Source organism: Equus caballus, chromosome 7 (genome assembly GCF_041296265.1).
Source record: "Equus caballus isolate H_3958 breed thoroughbred chromosome 7, TB-T2T, whole genome shotgun sequence".
NCBI classification, from domain to species: Eukaryota; Metazoa; Chordata; class Mammalia; order Perissodactyla; family Equidae; genus Equus; species Equus caballus.
In genome coordinates, this window is record NC_091690.1 from 76,957,260 (window position 1) to 76,974,839 (window position 17,580).

The 17,580-nt window shown below is 39.3% G+C and overlaps 1 protein-coding gene and 2 pseudogenes across 1 annotated transcript in view; all 3 read left to right on the top strand.

Moving 5' to 3' along the window:
• The first annotated feature begins 199 nt into the window (after positions 1-199).
• Positions 200-7,283, top strand: LOC111774418 (E3 ubiquitin-protein ligase TRIM22 pseudogene; annotated as a pseudogene).
• A 1,686-nt stretch (positions 7,284-8,969) lies between these two features.
• Positions 8,970-17,124, top strand: LOC106783406 (E3 ubiquitin-protein ligase TRIM22-like; annotated as a pseudogene).
• LOC100054490 (tripartite motif-containing protein 5) overlaps positions 10,743-17,580 on the top strand; it is a 59,834-nt gene continuing 52,996 nt past the window's right edge. The window contains exons 1-2 of the mRNA XM_070273327.1: positions 10,743-10,973; positions 14,469-14,491. The gene's annotated coding sequence lies outside the window, so the exon portion shown is untranslated. The remainder of the gene's footprint in view (positions 10,974-14,468; positions 14,492-17,580) is intronic.

Consider the following 17,580-nt stretch of genomic DNA (forward strand, 5'->3'; position numbering starts at 1 on the left):
TTTTCAGAAGTTATGGTTACTACTAGATCCCATGATCTTAACTTCACATGTTCTCCCGCCAACATGCATTCATACAACAGTTCGTAAGTGTCCTGCTCATCTCTGACCCACCAACACAAGTTTCTCCCAGTCAAATCCCAATATTGCTCCTCACAATGTCACAAGACACCTGTTCTGTGTCCCTCGCCTGACCCTGTAATTTTTCCTACAGTTGGATGTGATGCTGAATCCAGTCAACACGATTTTGGATATTGTGGTATCTGCAGATCAGAGCCTAATGGGTTTTTTGCACCTTTTTGTCTTTAGGAATATATATCCATGTGATTTTTCTGCTTTCAGTGTCTTGGGCCACCAGTGTCTCTCCTTAGGGAAATATCACAGGGAAGTAGACGTGTCTGAAGATTGCCTGGATCCTGGGGTATACAGTAAAACAAGTAACCTCAATACAAAAAGCTGTTCTGAGTTTGTCTTCAACACAAAAGTAAATTGTCCAGATGTTTACTCCAGGTACAGACCTCAATATGGCTACTGGGTTATAGGGTTACAGAAGCCCAATGCCTTGAGGACTCTTCCACCTCTGATCTCAAGGTCTTGAATTTTTCCATGGCTGTTTCTCCTCATTGTTTTGGAGTTTTCCTAGACTATGGAGCAGGCACTGTCTCATTTTTCAATGTCACAAAGCATGGGTCACTGATTTACAAATTCTCTAAATGTCAGTTTTTGAAGCCTGTTTATCCATATTTCAATCCTTCGAGCTGTACAGCTCCCAAGACTTTGCACACTGAGCTCCTGAATCTTATTTTTCCCTCACCCACTTCTTAAGGTGCCCCTTGTCCTGGGTTTCATCTCTATATGTGAGCCCATCTGCACCACTTAGACCATCTCTTCTTTGCTGTCTCCATTTTTTCTTTAGAACTTTTACTAATCCTTGGGATGCACAGTGTATCTGTGTTGACTTAGGAGAGATACTTATTTGTCACTTACCCTTTTTATCCTCTCAAAGAAATATGTCTATTCTCTCCTAAAGACAGAGGAGTATTCATATAACATGTTTGCTCTCTCATATCTCCATATTTCCCTTTATCAGTCATCTGAAAAGACATGGCAAAGCCTCTCTGCCACCATGCATGCTATCTAGGACAGTCCATAATCTCCCCACACCCACCACTACCAACTAAGGAGTCTTTGTGTGTATGTCCCTATGTTGGCCAGGATATACCTGGTATCAGAGAGTCAAGGAAAGGAAAATATAGGCAATATATGCACCCAGAGTGAAGATTGTATGTAAAGAGTGTTTGAGTTCCAATCTTGTCTCTTCTTTCACAAGATGTGTAGTCACAAATAAATTCTGGATTTCTTATTCCTAAGATACAAATTACGATTTAAAACTGAACATAACTCTTAGATTGTTGTGTGAAACTAAATGTCACTCAATGTAAAGTAACTATTTAAGTGTCCTGCACAATATAATCAATATTTTCTCTCACGGTTACTGAAAAGTATGTGCTGCGTCAATGTCCTGTGAAATAGATCTGTGCCCTTCAGAGGAACGCTAATCGATTCTACTGAAGTCTCAATTCCCAAGGATCTAGATCATTCCAATTTCCTGTCTTGTTCTATAGAACTTTTTATACCAAGGCTGGAACTGTTTTTAAGGCCCTTTATTGGAAATGAGTCCAGGAAGTGCTAAACTTTGAGAGTCCAAAATCTGTCTAGCAGACGAAGCCATGTCTAGAGATACTAGTTCTTAAAAGGGACATGATTATGGTGTTTAGGCCTTTTCCTTGTGGCAAAACACTTGAGTATACACAATATATAAAATCTTATGTGCTTTTCTTTTCTTTTTTACCCCGTTTCAAATTCAGGATGAGAAAGATACTTACGTAGGTTAGCAAAGGTATAAATTTTCTTAGATAAGTATGCATTATAAACTAGGGCAGCCTGCTGCACAGAGTCCACATCAAGATATAGAGTGGTAATAACTTGTCCCAGTAGAATGAAAAAGAAAGAACTTGGCCCAGGAATAGTACATATATACACACTCACACTTACACACACAAGTATACATAGGTATATATATTTATAAAATTGTGCATATAAATATATATACATAGAGTATATTTATCATAGTTAATCTTCAAAAATGTCATATGAAAAAGGAATTCTTATCAAATAGTTAAAAGAGTATATAATCTTATGAGGTATTCCTCAATGTCCCATGGCTAATGAGCGAAGAAGGCAGGATTAACTCAGGCTGGGTTTCTCCAGCACAGGTGCCATGACTACAGTACAGCCCTTAAGGAAAAGTAGGAGCCAGATGCCCTAGGATGTGGGTAGGAGGGAGAATCCAGAGGATACTCATCTCCAGAAGCAGCTGGAGGATCATGGGAAAATCTTGGGTGCCAGGAAATAGAGGTTGATATGCTCAATTCATGTAGCCATTAATGAAGAAGGAACAGGTCATAGTAATAACTAAAAACAAGTAGAGGTACTTCATGACCAGGGTGCTCTTGCAGGTGACATGATGTAGAGGGCGAACACTGTGGACAGTTAATAGCCTGGACTTTGAATCAGGTAGAATTTCATTATCATAGTGATGTTACTAAATTATGTTAAATTTAATTGGATTCAGTTTATGATTAGAAATAAATGTACTAAGATTTACTTGATTGGGGTATTGTGGGAACTAATAATAAAATGTTTGTAATAGCTTCTTCAATTCCTAACACCTAAGCATGAATCCAGATTGGTGTTGATTCATTGTCTCTGTGTTTTGAAATAATGTTAAGAATGAAGATTAATCTATTTTAAATAGTAGTACCTTTGCTTTTCTTTGAAATAGAGAAACTTGATTCAAGAATCACAGCTGATTTCTTAGTTTCGTATTTTTCTATAATAAATATTTCTCTTTTTAAATCTTAAATTATCTTTATTTCAACTTACATATAGTTATCTGAGTACACAATTCTAAATTTTTTCTCTTGACATTCTTTTCAATTTTGCTATTTAATACTCTGCTATCTAACTGTCTTTTTTAAAATTGTGGTAAAGACACTTAACCTGAGAGCTAACATTTTAACAAATTTATAAGGAGTTGCTGTTTGACAGATATAAAGTTTCTCTTTTGCAAGACGAAGAAGCTCCAGAGATCTCCTGTACCACATTCTGCCTACGCAGTCATGCATCGCTTATGGACAGGGATACCTTCCAAGAAATGCATCATTAGGTGATTTCATCATTGTGCAGACACGATAGAGTGTACTTATGCAAACCTAGATGGTATAGTCTACTACACACCTAGGCTATGTGGTACTAATCTTATGGGACCGCCATCATATGTATGGTTCATCAGTGACTGAAATGTCATTATGTAGTGCACGACTGTAGTTGACAATGCTTTATTGTCCACATAATAAATATCTCTTCATTATAAAAGAATATTTTCCTTCTTCAAAGATACTTAGTCTTTGTTTTATTTTTTAATTTACTAATTAATTCCTTAATTAATTAATTATTTTGCTGAGGAAGATTTGTCCTAAGCTAACATCTGTGCCCAATCTTCCTCTATTTTGTATGCGAGTCTGCACAGCAGCATGGCCACCACCAACTGGTGAAGATTCGCGCCTGAGAACCAAACCCAGGCTGCTAAAGCAGAGTGTGCTGAATTTAACCACTGGGCCATGGGGCCAGCCCTCACTTTTTATTTTAATTACTGGAAAAATCTCTTTGACCTAAATGAGTAGACTAGGTATAATTGGATTTGCCATTATTTTCTATTTCCACAGTAATTCTCTGTCAGTGGAAAGTCATTTCTGTGTGCCCAGATAAATCTCCGTTCTTCAGGTTGCTGGTTTCATTATGACTTATGGTGATAGATGAAGGGTCAGAACTTTGGTCATGGGCTCCCTCAGCAATAGTGCAGGTCAGTGTTTCCTTTCCTTGTCAGCCTCACTCTTTCCAGTGAGGTGAAAGGCAACAGTAGTCCTCAGGAATGAAGGAAAGCCTGTGTTCCTCATCCTATGAGACAGGAGGGCAGATGCTGCAGCACTGAGTGTTCCTACAGCATTTGATGATGTCCCCCTGTCTTTCAGCATTTTCATTTCCAACTCTTTCCCAGCCTACTTATGAGCTGAGAGAAATAGAAATAACAGGCTACTTGGCCAAACAGTGTCTGCTCTGGTCCTCGTTTCACAAGAAATTCTTCATTTCTCCATTCCAGGTTAGATACATACAGTCTCTCTCCATACACACACACACACACACACACACACACGCGCGCCTCAAACTCTCATCCATGGATACTGTGGGAAATTGATTCTTATCCATATTCCCTTTGACCTCTACTTTCCTGTCACCCTATTGCTACAATGATTGAGGCCATAACTGCTTAAGAAAAGCAATTCAAGATGTGAAACAAGTTAAAGAGAAAACTACGTGAGTTAGCAAACAGAAAGGAAAAGTTCGAGGCATCCTTCTTTTTACAGCATCTCCTGCCCCCAAATTAAGCCCTTTCCTCACAAGAGTATGAGGCCTATAAGTATCTTCTTCTCAGAAAATGTCCTGAGAAGGGATTCTGGACTCAAAATAAAACGTTTATTTGGCACTAATTGTGGGTTTTCCCAGAACAAGTTGTCTGAGTGGCGATTGCTCCATCTTCTATTTCTGGGATCTGAGGATTGTGTTGGACCAGACAAGTGTCCACAATGAGAATTTCATGGCATTCATGGGAACCTCGGAATAAACAGGCTTCATTGTGCAGACTCATTCATGAGCAATGAGCAGGCAGTGGTATCTATAACATCACTAGTTGGTGACCAGACGTTTCTAAGCCCTGAAAACCTGAGATCTCTATTGAAATAGAAACATATGCTATGCACTCAATCACGTGAGATTCCAGTAATCATCCATTTTGCCCAAGGATCATGATGGGGATCTATTTATTGCGACTCTTAATCTCTCCATTTTTCTCTTTCCAAGTCTGTTTTTATCTCATACCTATAGCTATGCTTCCCAGTGCTGCAAATCCTCCCAGACCAGGTGACTCATCTAGTCACCCAGGGGTGGGATATGAGATGTTGTTTATATCTCAGGGTGGCAATTATTGTAAAAGGGACCTTTAAAGATGATTTTCTAACTACTCACTGCTAAACTATAAATATAATTGATTTTCAATGTTGGTCTTGAGTCCTATGACATTGCTTAGTTCATTTACTAATTCTAGTAGGTTCCTCTATATTTATTTTGGTTTTCTACATAAACTGTTATGTCATCTGCAAATAGAGTCTTTTATTTCTTATGTTCTGATATTTATGCTTTTAGTTGTCTTTCTTGCCTAATTTTAGGGGCCAGGACATATAGTCCAATGGTGAATTTTTTTTTCTGCTTTATCTCCCCAAAACCCCCAGTACACAGTTGCTGCAGATCCTTCAAAATCACTAACCTTGCTCATGCTTCTCCTTGGACCATATCTTCCACCCAGAAACAGAGCTCAGCTGAGAGATCAGGAGGAAGAGGAGCATGTAGGAAGAACTTACAGAAGTGGTGTCTGTTCTCACATTAATGAACAAAATGAGTACTTGATTGGTGTTAATGATATAAAAAGATGTCAGAAGAAGTAGTATGATAACAAGATCTTGAGACCCATGAGGGAAGAAAGTTAGAGTAATTGAGTCTCTCTGTTTACTCCTCCTTGCTATAGAAGGTACAGCTGCACCCACCTTACTTAGGCATGTAGAAGACACCAGTCAAATCTCTTTCCTGTCCTTGACTACCCCTCATGTCACCCAATTTTACTTTTTAAAAGCTGACTTTGGAGATTATCACTTCTGCTGCACATTCTTGTCCTCCTCTCGGTCATAAGTCCATGTTAGGCACATGCCTTTTGAGCTCATACAGTACTGACCTGGGAGTTCTGTCAGGCAGACACCACTCATGTTCCCATATCTATTTTGCTGATTGCTCTGAAGCCCCAGGGTCTCTGCTTAGGTAGAGATGGAGTCACACTCCATGTGAGAGGACTCTAGCTCCTCTGCACATTGCCCTTTTGTGTCCATTGTGGCAGCAGTTGCTGTGACATTAATTCCTCGTAGCCCCACTGTGAAAATAAATTTGTGACCCCATGGAAGAAAGCATTCTCTGCTCCTCTGTCCTCTATAAACTCTTGATGCATCTCAGCACTGGTTGGGTCTTGAATAGGATAAGAAATATTTGGAGACCTCAAGCCCATGTTTGGATCACAGCCTGAGTCATAAACAGGGGTATACATTATCATAAAATATCCACCCCTGGTGTAAAACCTACCTCTGATCTCATTAGTCATCAGAGCCTGATCTAGGCCATAGTATCTGCAGCCGGGGGTTATCTACATATGGCCTCTGGGCTATTTTCAGTACCATAGCTGGGTTACACTGCCAGTTCACCTTCAGCCTCATTCTTTATCCGGTTCCCTTCATGTATGAAGAACATGGCACAAGTAGACACTTTTACTAGGTCTAAATTTATTTCCATGCAGTCTTACCGCTTTTCTCTCCCCTTGTGAAGAACAAAGGGAAAACCTACTTGTTGTCTCATGCTGGAGATCTTTACCATCAAACTTTGACAACTTTTAATACATTAATATCTACTGAGATACTCCTCTTCTTTGTTAATTGCTTAATAGGCCCATTTGCCTGGAGTTCCTGACAGAACTTCTGATCTTCGACTGTGGCCACAGTGCCATATTGAGTGCAGGTTGGAGATAAGCTTCACTGTGGTACCACTCTGTGATACTTCTTCTGACTGACCATCAGTGGCAGTTTGTAATCTAGATGGCTGTTTCCATCTATGTGACCTCATAAGACATAAACTGCCAGGTCACTTAGCTTAGCTGGGGAATACAGGACAGGAGAACCAGCACGCTGGCATGGCTGCCTCAGGTGAGTTCTCAGTGAAGGACCTTACAGTAGTATAGGAAATTCTTTCACTGTCATCTTAGCTTTTTAAGAAGCCAGACTGGTGGGTCTGCATGAAATTACCGTAGGTTAGAAAAGCCTAGTGCTACAAAGGACTGATTACCTTGTGAAAACCAATGAACACAGCTTCCAGGGGCTTAAAAAATATACTTTGATTATAAGAGTCACATTTTCCTTGTGAAAAATGAGGTCAGCTCTTAACAAATGGCATTTAAGGTCTATATAAAGTCTTCCCAAGCCAAATGCACTTTAAAAATAAGACCATTTTTATATCAAGGCAACTGAATTTCCAGTTTATTGTAATCCAGTAGACTTCCCAGAAAAAAAAAAAAATCTTACTAGAAGAAGAGTAAGCCAATATCATCTTTAGAAGAAGAGAGTCCGGGCCTGATGTTAACCCTTTTTTCCCACATCCAACCTTAGTCCCAGCCCTGTCCTTCTACCTCATCTTGTCTCTCACTCGCAACTCCTGCTCTCCATTTCCTTCATCACCTTGTCCCTCAAGCTATCATCGTCTCTCCCCAGAGCAACTGCACATGCATCCTAGCTGATCTTCTCGATGCCACTTTGGATCCATCTAAAATTTCTAGCTCAAGTCTTAAGCCAAATACGTCCCCACTCTTCTCTGATGGGAAAACATTGACAATTTCTCCTTGCTCTTGAAAAACAGTCCCTAAATGTTATGTAATTTGAGAAGTGTGTTATTTTATGGTCAATGCAGGCTCATGTGATACCAAAGCCCCAGGAGTTTTCTGCATACCAGCCACACTGGCATTTTAAAACTCATACATAATGATATGCCTCCCGTGAAAAGGTCATTTCTTCCATATGATACATTTTTTCCTTTCTCTCATCCCATATTTCCTTCATCTTCTTCAACTTTCTCTTCAACTCTTATGTTTTCAAATTGGAATTCTTGGATAACCTCCATTTGCTCCCATTATTTGATTTCCCAACAACATGTATATCTCTCTAGTAGTGTTCTTCACATCTGTTCTTTTGTACACATAAGGCTGGATATTTAATTTACTACTACTTTCCAAGTCCATGTCAAGTACTTGGAGGTTTAAATTTTCTGTTTAGGTTTATCTTTTTGTTTTTGGATATTGGTCCAGTTGCTAGCATAATTCATCTTCAATGATATTTTGTGGAATGATCTTGCCTAGAATTTTGGGACTTCTTTCTCAAGACTCACATTCATTTAATCTGTGCTTATCATTTCCAGGTGTCCGACATGTGTGATCCTGTGAGTATATCCATATTATCTCCTTCCCCACCATCCACAGACATACATACATTTAGGTTCCTTTCAACATCCTTGGCTTATACTAACACAGGACTCCTCAAAATCTCCCAGCTTGCCTCCATCTCTTCACTTTGACACACCCCATTGCTCTGGGTATTAATTGGGTCTGAGAAGTTTCCTCTGTTTGTCTTGGAATAACTCTGAGGGGAGGAGGAGACTGACCTCTGAAGGAGGACCCCAAACATTAGGTTTATCTCAACTCTGTGTATTAAAGAATAATGATCTTTGTAAGTCACTTATTATCTCTCTTTGTACATCTGATAAAGGGTTTCCTCTTACCATGTACACACACACATCCTTGTGTATTACATCATGATAATAAGAGAAATCATTGCAAACGTACAGTAAGTGATGGCAAAGGTTACACTCTAAATACGTTAGTCAGAGCAGGTCTTTTTGATAAGACAATATATATGGAGAGAGTTCACTAAAGTATAAAAGTGAGTCATAGTGATATCAGGGCAGCTGAAAGAAGAGCAAGTATAAAATCCCAGAAGAACAACTAGTTTGGTGCTTTTAACTTTGAAGGTGTATTTCTGTCATGGGAAAGAACAAGCAGGATAGATGGTGGGTCACTGATGGATCCTGGTAGAAAAGAGCTCAAGTCACCCTTTTGCTGAGTAAAAGTGCAAGAAAATATCAGTCATTGCACAGATAAGAGGAGCAAGAGGAGACTCAGAAGTCAGGACAGATAAGACAGAGGAGCAGCTGCGATGGTTTCAGGAATCCTCGTGGACATAAAGGAGGAGGTGACCGGCTCCATCTGCCTGGTGCTTCTGACAAAACCCCTGAGCCTAGACTGTGGCCACAGCTTCTGCCAAACCTGCATCACCACAAATAACAAAGAGTCCAGGATAGGCCAAGAAGGAGAGAGCAACTGTCCTGTGTGCCAAACCCCATATGAGCCCAGCAACCTGCCGCCTCATTGGCATGTGGACAACATAGTAGAGAGGCTCAGGGAGGTCAAGTTGAGCTCAGAAGAGGAACAGAAGAAGAGAGATCTCTGTGTGCACCATGAAGAGAAACTCTTGCTCTTCTGTAAGGAGGATGGGAAGGTCATTTGCTGGCTTTGTGAGCTGTCTCAGGAGCATCATGGTCACCACACCTTCCTCATAGAGGATGTTGCCCAGGAATATCATGTAAGAGACCAAGATGGAGAAAAGACAGGGAAGAAAATGATGCTTGAGGGGAAATCTCCACTTTACTTTGGATTTTAATTACTTTGTCACCATAGCTCTCAGGCCTGTGATCTCTTTTCTTCCTATGCTCAGCTTCCAAGACCCGAAAGCCATTTCTGTGCATTCCTTCCAGTTACAAAAGGATAAGCCTACAGTACAGACTCTTAGCCAGAAGTATATATTTTTTTTATCTTGTGCTAATAGGCAGAGATTAGGTACCCAAGAAAAGCTCTCATTATCCCTCTGAATAGGAGGGTTAACTGGGGAGTTGGGCAGATTGAGATGTAGATTCTTCCCCTCTCTTGGTATCCATTTCTTCTTTCAGGACAAAGAGAATCCCTCTTCTCTTGGTGAGGAGATGCTGACTTCTGTCAGCTGAGTCTTAAAGAACACATTCACCACCTCAGGTTTTCTTCTAAGTCAAAGATTCTAATTGCTGTTCTCACTGTTTCTCTAAACTCTAGTCTGTCCAGAGATGAGCTGATTTCATCATCCTTTATCCAAATGCTGAGAAAGCCTGGTACTTGATTCTGGTTTGATTCCTCTTTCACAGGAGAAACTCCAGGCAGTTCTGGTGAAGCTGAGGGAGGAACAGCAGGAAGCTGAGAAGTTGGAAGCTGGTGTCAGAGAAGTCAGGACTGCCTGCCTGAAAGGTAGGAGGAGGCACATCCTGAGGGAGTTAGACTGAAATGTGTGCCAGACTTTGGATGTTAGTCACAAGGAGCTCCTTTCCTTATTTTTTCCTGACAGTTGACGTGTCAAAAAGTTGTTTGATTAGTCCTCCTCTTTTTATCCTTTCCCTAATAGGAGTGGGGCTGAAAAGGGAACACATCACAAATGACACAGACATTTGGAGGGAGGTATTCATTTAGACAGACTCTCTGGTGAGGACGGCTAATGAATTCTATGTCCTTTTCCTGTCATGTTTTTGAGCCTTTGACCCTTCTCGGGGGAGACATTTGGCAGTGGCTCAGGATTTTATCCTCAGTGTTCAACTTTTGGCAGAGGGTGGGTGTGGGGTCAAGAATAATGCAGGAAAGCTCGACTGTCCTGCACAGCTGTGTGAAAGCTGAGCCACACCCAGGTATCCACTGTAGCTCAGGGTTGGTCTCAATAATGCAGATTTGAGGCCACTGTTTTTTTTAATGTGACGTAGATAAGATACAGGGAAAAATGGCTTCCCTAAGACTTGTTCCCCTGTTTCTATCTCACTTCACTGTGAGAACTTCCCAAACAGAATGTTCTTTTTCTAGCTCCCAGGCTGTGCCTGAGAGCCTGAGTACCTCTCTCTCTTTCTCATTCCTGAAGAATCAAATACAAAATGAGAGAGAAAGAATCCAGGCAGAGTTCAATCAAAGGAGAGGTATCCTGGAGTGTGAGGAGCAGAGGGAGCTGCTAACGCTGGCGAATGAAGAGGGAGGTATTCTACCTATCCTGGCTGAGGCTGAGAATGAGGCGGTGGAGCAGAGCTGATTGGTGAGCGCTCTCATCTCAGATGTGGAGCACTGGTTGCAGGAGTCAACACTGGAGATGCTGCAGGTAAGACTTGGGAAGAAGCCCTGTATATGCAATTTAAGAAAAATGAAGGCGAGTTTCCTTCTCCTCCATATTGCTTTGCTCTTTCTGGTGGTGACACTAAGATTCCTCTGGCCCTGCAGTACCCCTTCCTGCATGTATTTCAGAGGTTATAGGAATAATTGAATGCATGAATAACAAGGGGAAAATCTCATTTTTATTAACTGATCAAGTGCATTGTGAAAATTTGTCCTGGGAGAGAAGATCCATTGTGTCCAGTAATATTCTCTAGACCCCTGTCATCTGTGGTCTATGTTAAGCATTTATCTGGCACATCTTCATGATCCAGCTTAGTCACAGACAAAGGAGTGTACTTCAGATTCCAAAAGTTTGGGGTTTTTTTTTCCCTCATAGAATGGGTTGAGACTTTACCTCTCTTTCTTTACATTTTTCAATATTTGTGAAGGACTGGTATTATTTTCTCTTTAAATATTCAACAGTGTTCACCAGGGAAGCCATCTCACTCTGGATTGTTCTTTTTGGAAAGCTTTAAAATAATATATTTTGACTTGTCCAGGATTATTTAAATTTTTTACAGTTCCTCAGTCATTTTTTGGTGGTGTATGCCTTTGTAGGAATTTGTCCATTCTGTCTAAGCTGTCTGATCTGTAGACATAAAGTTAATTATAATAATCCCATATAAAGTGTTTAATTTCCACAGCACTCACAGTAATGTCCCCTCTTTTATTCCTAATTTTGGTGATTTGCTTTTCTCTCTTTTGTTTTGTTGAGTTTAGTTATCTTTGGTCAAATTTTGTTGATTTTTTTCAAGAACAAACTTTACTGTTTCATTGATTTTATCTATTTTTTAATCCATTCTGTATCAGTTATTTCTGCTCTCACCTTTGTTTTCTTTATGTATGAGTGTGTGCGTACTCAAGTGCACACGTGTGTGTGTGTGTGTGTGTTGGGTTTAGTATTCTGTTCCTTCACCAGTTTTACTAAAGAGGAAACTTAGATCACTGATTTGAGACCGTCTCTTCTGATACGGTATTTAATGATATAAATCCATTGCTTTGGCTCTATTGCATGCATTTGATTACTTAGTTTTTATTTTTGCTCAGTTCAACTTATTTTCAAATTTCCTTCATGATTTTTTGATAAACACTTAAGATATTTGAAAGTGTGTTGTTTAATTGAAAAATATTTAGTAATTTCTTTTTCTTCTGTTGTGGATTTCAAATTTAATTCCTCTGTAATCAGAGAACACGTATTTTATTTTTTCAGCCTTTTAAATGTGTTGCACTTGTTTTATAGCTTAAGATATTTTACGTCTAGAAAATTTTTCTGCATGAATTTGAAAAGAATGTATATTCTGCATTCACTGGCAAAATGGTCTGAAACAGTCCATAGATGTCAGTTATAAGTCGTTGATAGCATTGTCCACGTTTTCTGTATCCTTGACGATTTTCATGAAAGCTGTTCATTTTGTTATTGACAGTGAGTTATTGAAATCTCCAACTATTATTGTTGAACTGTATATTTTTCCTTTTAATCTTGCTTGGTGTATTTTGAAGCTCTGTTATTATGGGCACATACGTTTATAATTGTTGCACCTTCTTGACATACCTTTTATCATTATGAAATTTCCCTCATACTCTTATTGTATTTATTGTGTTAAAATCTATTTTGTCTGATATTAATATAGACATGAACTATCTTATGATAATTGCTTGTTTGGTATTATTTATCTATCATTTTACTTTTGCCCTATTTGTGTCTTTAAGTCCAAAATATGTCTTTTGTAGACAGCAACAATTGAATCTTGCTTTCTATCCAGTCCAACAATCTCTGTCTTTTAGTTAGGATATTAAGACAATGACTTTTAATGCAATTATTGACATAGCTGTATTTAACTTTGCCATTTTGCTATTTGCTTTCTCTATGTCTCCTTTAGTTTTTATTCTCCTCTTTCTCCTTAAGAAGCTTCTTTTGTGTTTCTAATATATTATTTAAAATTTCCTCATTTTCTAACTTTATTTTTTTTTTAGTTTCTTTCCTAGCAGTTGCTCTAGTGACGATATGAAAGGTATCCTATCATGATGTACTTCAGATTAATACTAACTTAATTCTAGTAAAATATAGAAATTTGCCTTCAACACTGCTTCATTTCCTTCCAGCAACAACACAGTGATGCTTTCAATATGGGAACCTGAGCCAATGCAGGCCAATGTCATGTAGGCCTCGGAATTTTTTGTGGTAACTGGGAAGAGAATTCTCTCTTCTCCTGGAGTTTATATCGGGAGATTCACGTCCCCTTGGTGAACTCAGAATAAATTCAATATAGAGGGAATAAATGGAATTTGGAAAAGGACATAGATGAGATCTTGATGACAAGGTTTTAGCTTCAAATTAGTCTTTGACTAAAGCTATAACTGCTCCCCAAATCCTCCTTTTCTACTTAATCTAGTTTTATGTGGTTTTTGTTATGTACCAAAAGAGCCCTAATACACAGTGCAAAACCATTTTTTTAGAGTGTGGAGACCCAGCCATTGAACTAGTTTTCGGTAACATGGAAGAGGTAAGTCTGAGGTAAAAGAAACCAAATGTATTGGTACATATCTCTTCAAAGAAATATAACTATATCTGTGTTGATAAAGACGATCACATGACTAAAAGTTGTTAAGAATGTGGACTAAACTGGCTTGGTAGAAACTGAAGAGGAGGGTAAATTTTGCAGTTATTAGGAGAGTGATAAAGTGGATATTGTTAACATTATGGACAATGGAGTATAAGAGAGGAGAAAATTTGATTGGCGAATAGTGAGTTACCTATTAGACATTCTAAGTTACTCTTTCCTGCGACTTCTTTACTACTAAATATATGAGCCTGTATTTAAGAGAAAAGATTGGGTGAAAATAAAGTCTTGGAAATCAGCTGTACAGGTATATGTTGAATTGAAGGGAGTAGATGAGGTCACTAATAGACAGTGTATAAAATGAGAAGTGAGACTTGAGAAATGCCTACATAAATACATTTGTTTGCTTGTAACCTCAGCAAAAGCCCTGTAAACTCCTTGAGGAATATTATGGTTATTTACTCATTTTTGATTGTACAAAGGCTGGCATAATGCTTGATAAGTATATCACTTTACATTTCTGTTGAATAAATGAAAGAACCATGAATTATTGAAATCGTCTCACAGAGAGCCTTATTTGTTTTGGGAAAAAAATTATTAACCTCTGGTTTTCCTCATAAATATGTTTCTCCTCCAGATATTGAAAGCCTTATGATGTACTTCCAATAGGGTCAAAGCCGTTTCTATCTTTTAGGAAATGTGACAATATCTCATGAGTCTTTCAGAATGACTGGTCTGGACCTTTTCTTTACTTTTTGGCTCTCATACTGGGGCCATCGCTATTCCTACCATATCAGGGGACACTGGGGTTGTGATGGAGCTTTGTAAGTGAAGAAATGAAGAAGTCACTCCTTGACTCATGTTTTCTCTTTTCTCCCCAGGATGTGAATGGCATCATGGAAAGGTATGTGAGGGAGACCAGAGATGGTCCTTCTGTGCTGTGAAGAGAGGTTTAAAGCCATTAGAGTTATCTGGTGGTCAATAAATATAAAACATCGCTCAGCCAAGAAAATTATGATGTAGATTTATTTTAAACTTGTTTACAAATCATGGCTTGAGCGTTCTACAACTATTGAGAGTGGACTAGATTTTATGGTAGGGAATTTGTTGGGGGAGGTCACAGAGTTTGGGGCCATGGCCATATAATGGATAAGGTATTGTATTATCTGACCCCTATGATTTTATCAATTTTATTCACCCAGCTAGCCTGTATCTCACTGAGCTTCCCATATTTCATAGGTGGTTGACTTGTAGGAAGGTTGTGTCTTCTTTATCTGACAAGTACCCAGGATTGGACAGAACTCCTTTATATAAAAATTTCTGACCTGGAAATGGCGGAGACTAGGTCCCTCTATATGGTTCTGTTTAGATATTCAAAAACAGAATTGAATCTCAAGGAATATTTCATCCCTCGTGCAAACAATTTATCCATCTTTCTTATGTACTTTAGAAGCCAGAATGAAAAGATGGTGACTTTTTGTCTAAATTTGCACATTTACCTGGGAGCATCAAACTCTTTCCAAACACATGCAATTCAGACCAGTATTAGTTTGGTGTTCATAATGTCTTCTTTTCCAAATTATTGTAATTATTTCCAGAGAAAATGAAATCTTAGATGGTATTCTGAGGGCCTCCCTACTGGGGAGCAGACTTTCAAGATCTTGGGCCCTCCAGACAGTATTCTCACACTTGGTATGTATTAAACACTCAGTCTCTGCAACCTCATTTTCTGATCATCTCCCTGGGAACCCATATCCATTCAGTGACTTTTCCACACATTAATTTTTTTTTAATTGTCAAAGTTTTGTTTTTTAAAATCTATTATTTCATGTCATTTCATATGATTTCCACAAGGTAGAGAGACAGAGGTTAACATTTTCATATTGAAAGGAAGAAACAATGTTTCTAAGAGATCACAACCTTCCCAAGGTCATAGAGAGGGTAAACGGGAAAGTGGACATGAGCACATTTCTTCTGGCTTCAAGGTCAGCAGTCTCCTCTTTCCTTTCACAAGGTCTCTAGGGAATAAGGTTCAAGTGAATCAATAGAGTGAAAAGACAGGAAGTCAGTGGTTTTGGAAGGACCAAAATTCAGAGGTGTGGGTGTCAATGTTTTTCGTACCTAGGAGTGAGACCTTGACTCTGGAGAAGCCAAAAATGTCCCCAAGGAACAAAGGAGAGTGTTTCAAGCTTCCGATCTGATAGGGAAACTGCAAGCATTTAAAGTTGAGGAGAACCAAGGGAGGAGTGTGGGTGTAGGATTCTTGTAGTATCAGGGCAAAATGGGAAAGTGCATGTTGTTTCTAGATTAAAGTTGAAAAAAAAAGGAGATAGGCCTGACAAGGAGAAAGGGATCCTGTGCTGAAGATGTTCAGATTGAAATGGGAATGGCCTGGTGTCTGCTTTGTCCCCTCATTAACCAGTTCACAGCTTCACAGGGCTCCCCTCCCCTCTCCCCACTCTAGATAGACGATAGGTATCAGTGTTTACTCCTTTCTTTCTGACATCATTGCAGCTTTTGTTATTTCAGAGCTGAGAGAGGTCCAATGCTACAGAAGTAAGAAGTTACAGGGTACACAATTCTCCATGTTCTGGTCCCTTTTCAGAAGTGGTGGTTATGGCTAGGTCTCATGGACTTAGCTTCATGTGTTCTTCCCCAAAGATGCTTAATGCAACCATTCTTAAGTGTCCTACTCATCTCTGACCTATCAACACAAGTTCCCCCAGTCAACCCCCGGTATTGCTCCTCACAATGTTGCAAGACACACCCATTATATAACCCTCACTTGACCCTTTAATTTTCCTACAGTGGATGTGATGCTGAATCCAGTCAATGCTATTACTGGTATTGGTGTGTCTTTGGATTAGAGACAAGGGATAGTTGTGCAAACTTTTACAGTTAGGTATATATATCCATATGATCTTTTAGCTTTCGATGTCTTGGGCTGCCAATGTTTATCCTCAGGAAAGTATTCCTGGGAAGTATATGTGTCTGGGAAGATTGCCTGGATCCGGAGGGTATGCAGTAATGAAAGGAACTTCAAGAGAAATAAGATCTCTGGGTTTATTTTTGGCCAAATGTAAACGACTCAAATGTATACTCCAGACACAGACTTCAATATGGCTAATGGGTTATAGGGCTTCAGAATGAATCTGAGTACAATGCCTTTGAAGACTCTTCCACCTCTGATTCCCAGACTCTTTCCATGGCTGTTCCTCCCCATCATGTAGAGGTTTCCCTAGACTCTGAAGAAGGCATTGTCTCATTTTTCAATGTCACAAACCATGGGTCTCTCATCTATTAGTTCTCTAAATGTCACTTTTCTCAGAATGTTTATCCATATTCCAATCCTTGGAACTGTCCAGGCCCCATCACCCTGTGCCCCTCGAGCTCCTGAACATTCTTAATCTCTCACCCTCCTCTGCTCTTGTCCTGGGGCTCATCTACTGCACCTGAGTTGATTTGCACCATTCCAACCACCTCTTCCTTTTTTCCCCTTTTTTTATTTAGAAGGTCTTTGTATTGGTCTACTAGGGCTGCCACAACAAAGTACCACTGACTGAATGACTTAAACAACAGCAATTTGTATTCTCACAGTTCTGGAGTCTAAAAGTCCAAAGTGAAGGTGTCAGCTGAGTTGGTTCTTTATGACAGCTGTGATGAAAGGATCTGGTCAAAATTTTCTCTCTTTGACTTGTAGATGGCTCTTGTCTCCCTATGTCTCTTCACATCTTCTTCTCACTATGCATGGCTTTCTGCCTAAATTTTCCCTTTTGATGAGGACCCAGTCACATTACAGTAGGGCTCACCTTAATCATTTTAACATAATTATCTCTGTAAATACCCTATCTCCAAATAAGGTCACACTCTGAAGTATTAGTGATTAGAACTGCAACATATGATTTTGGGGGAACATAATTCAAGCCATGACAGTCTATACACTTCCCTAACACAGTGAAAGCTTGAACTTTTTCTTCCTAATATCTTGTTTTT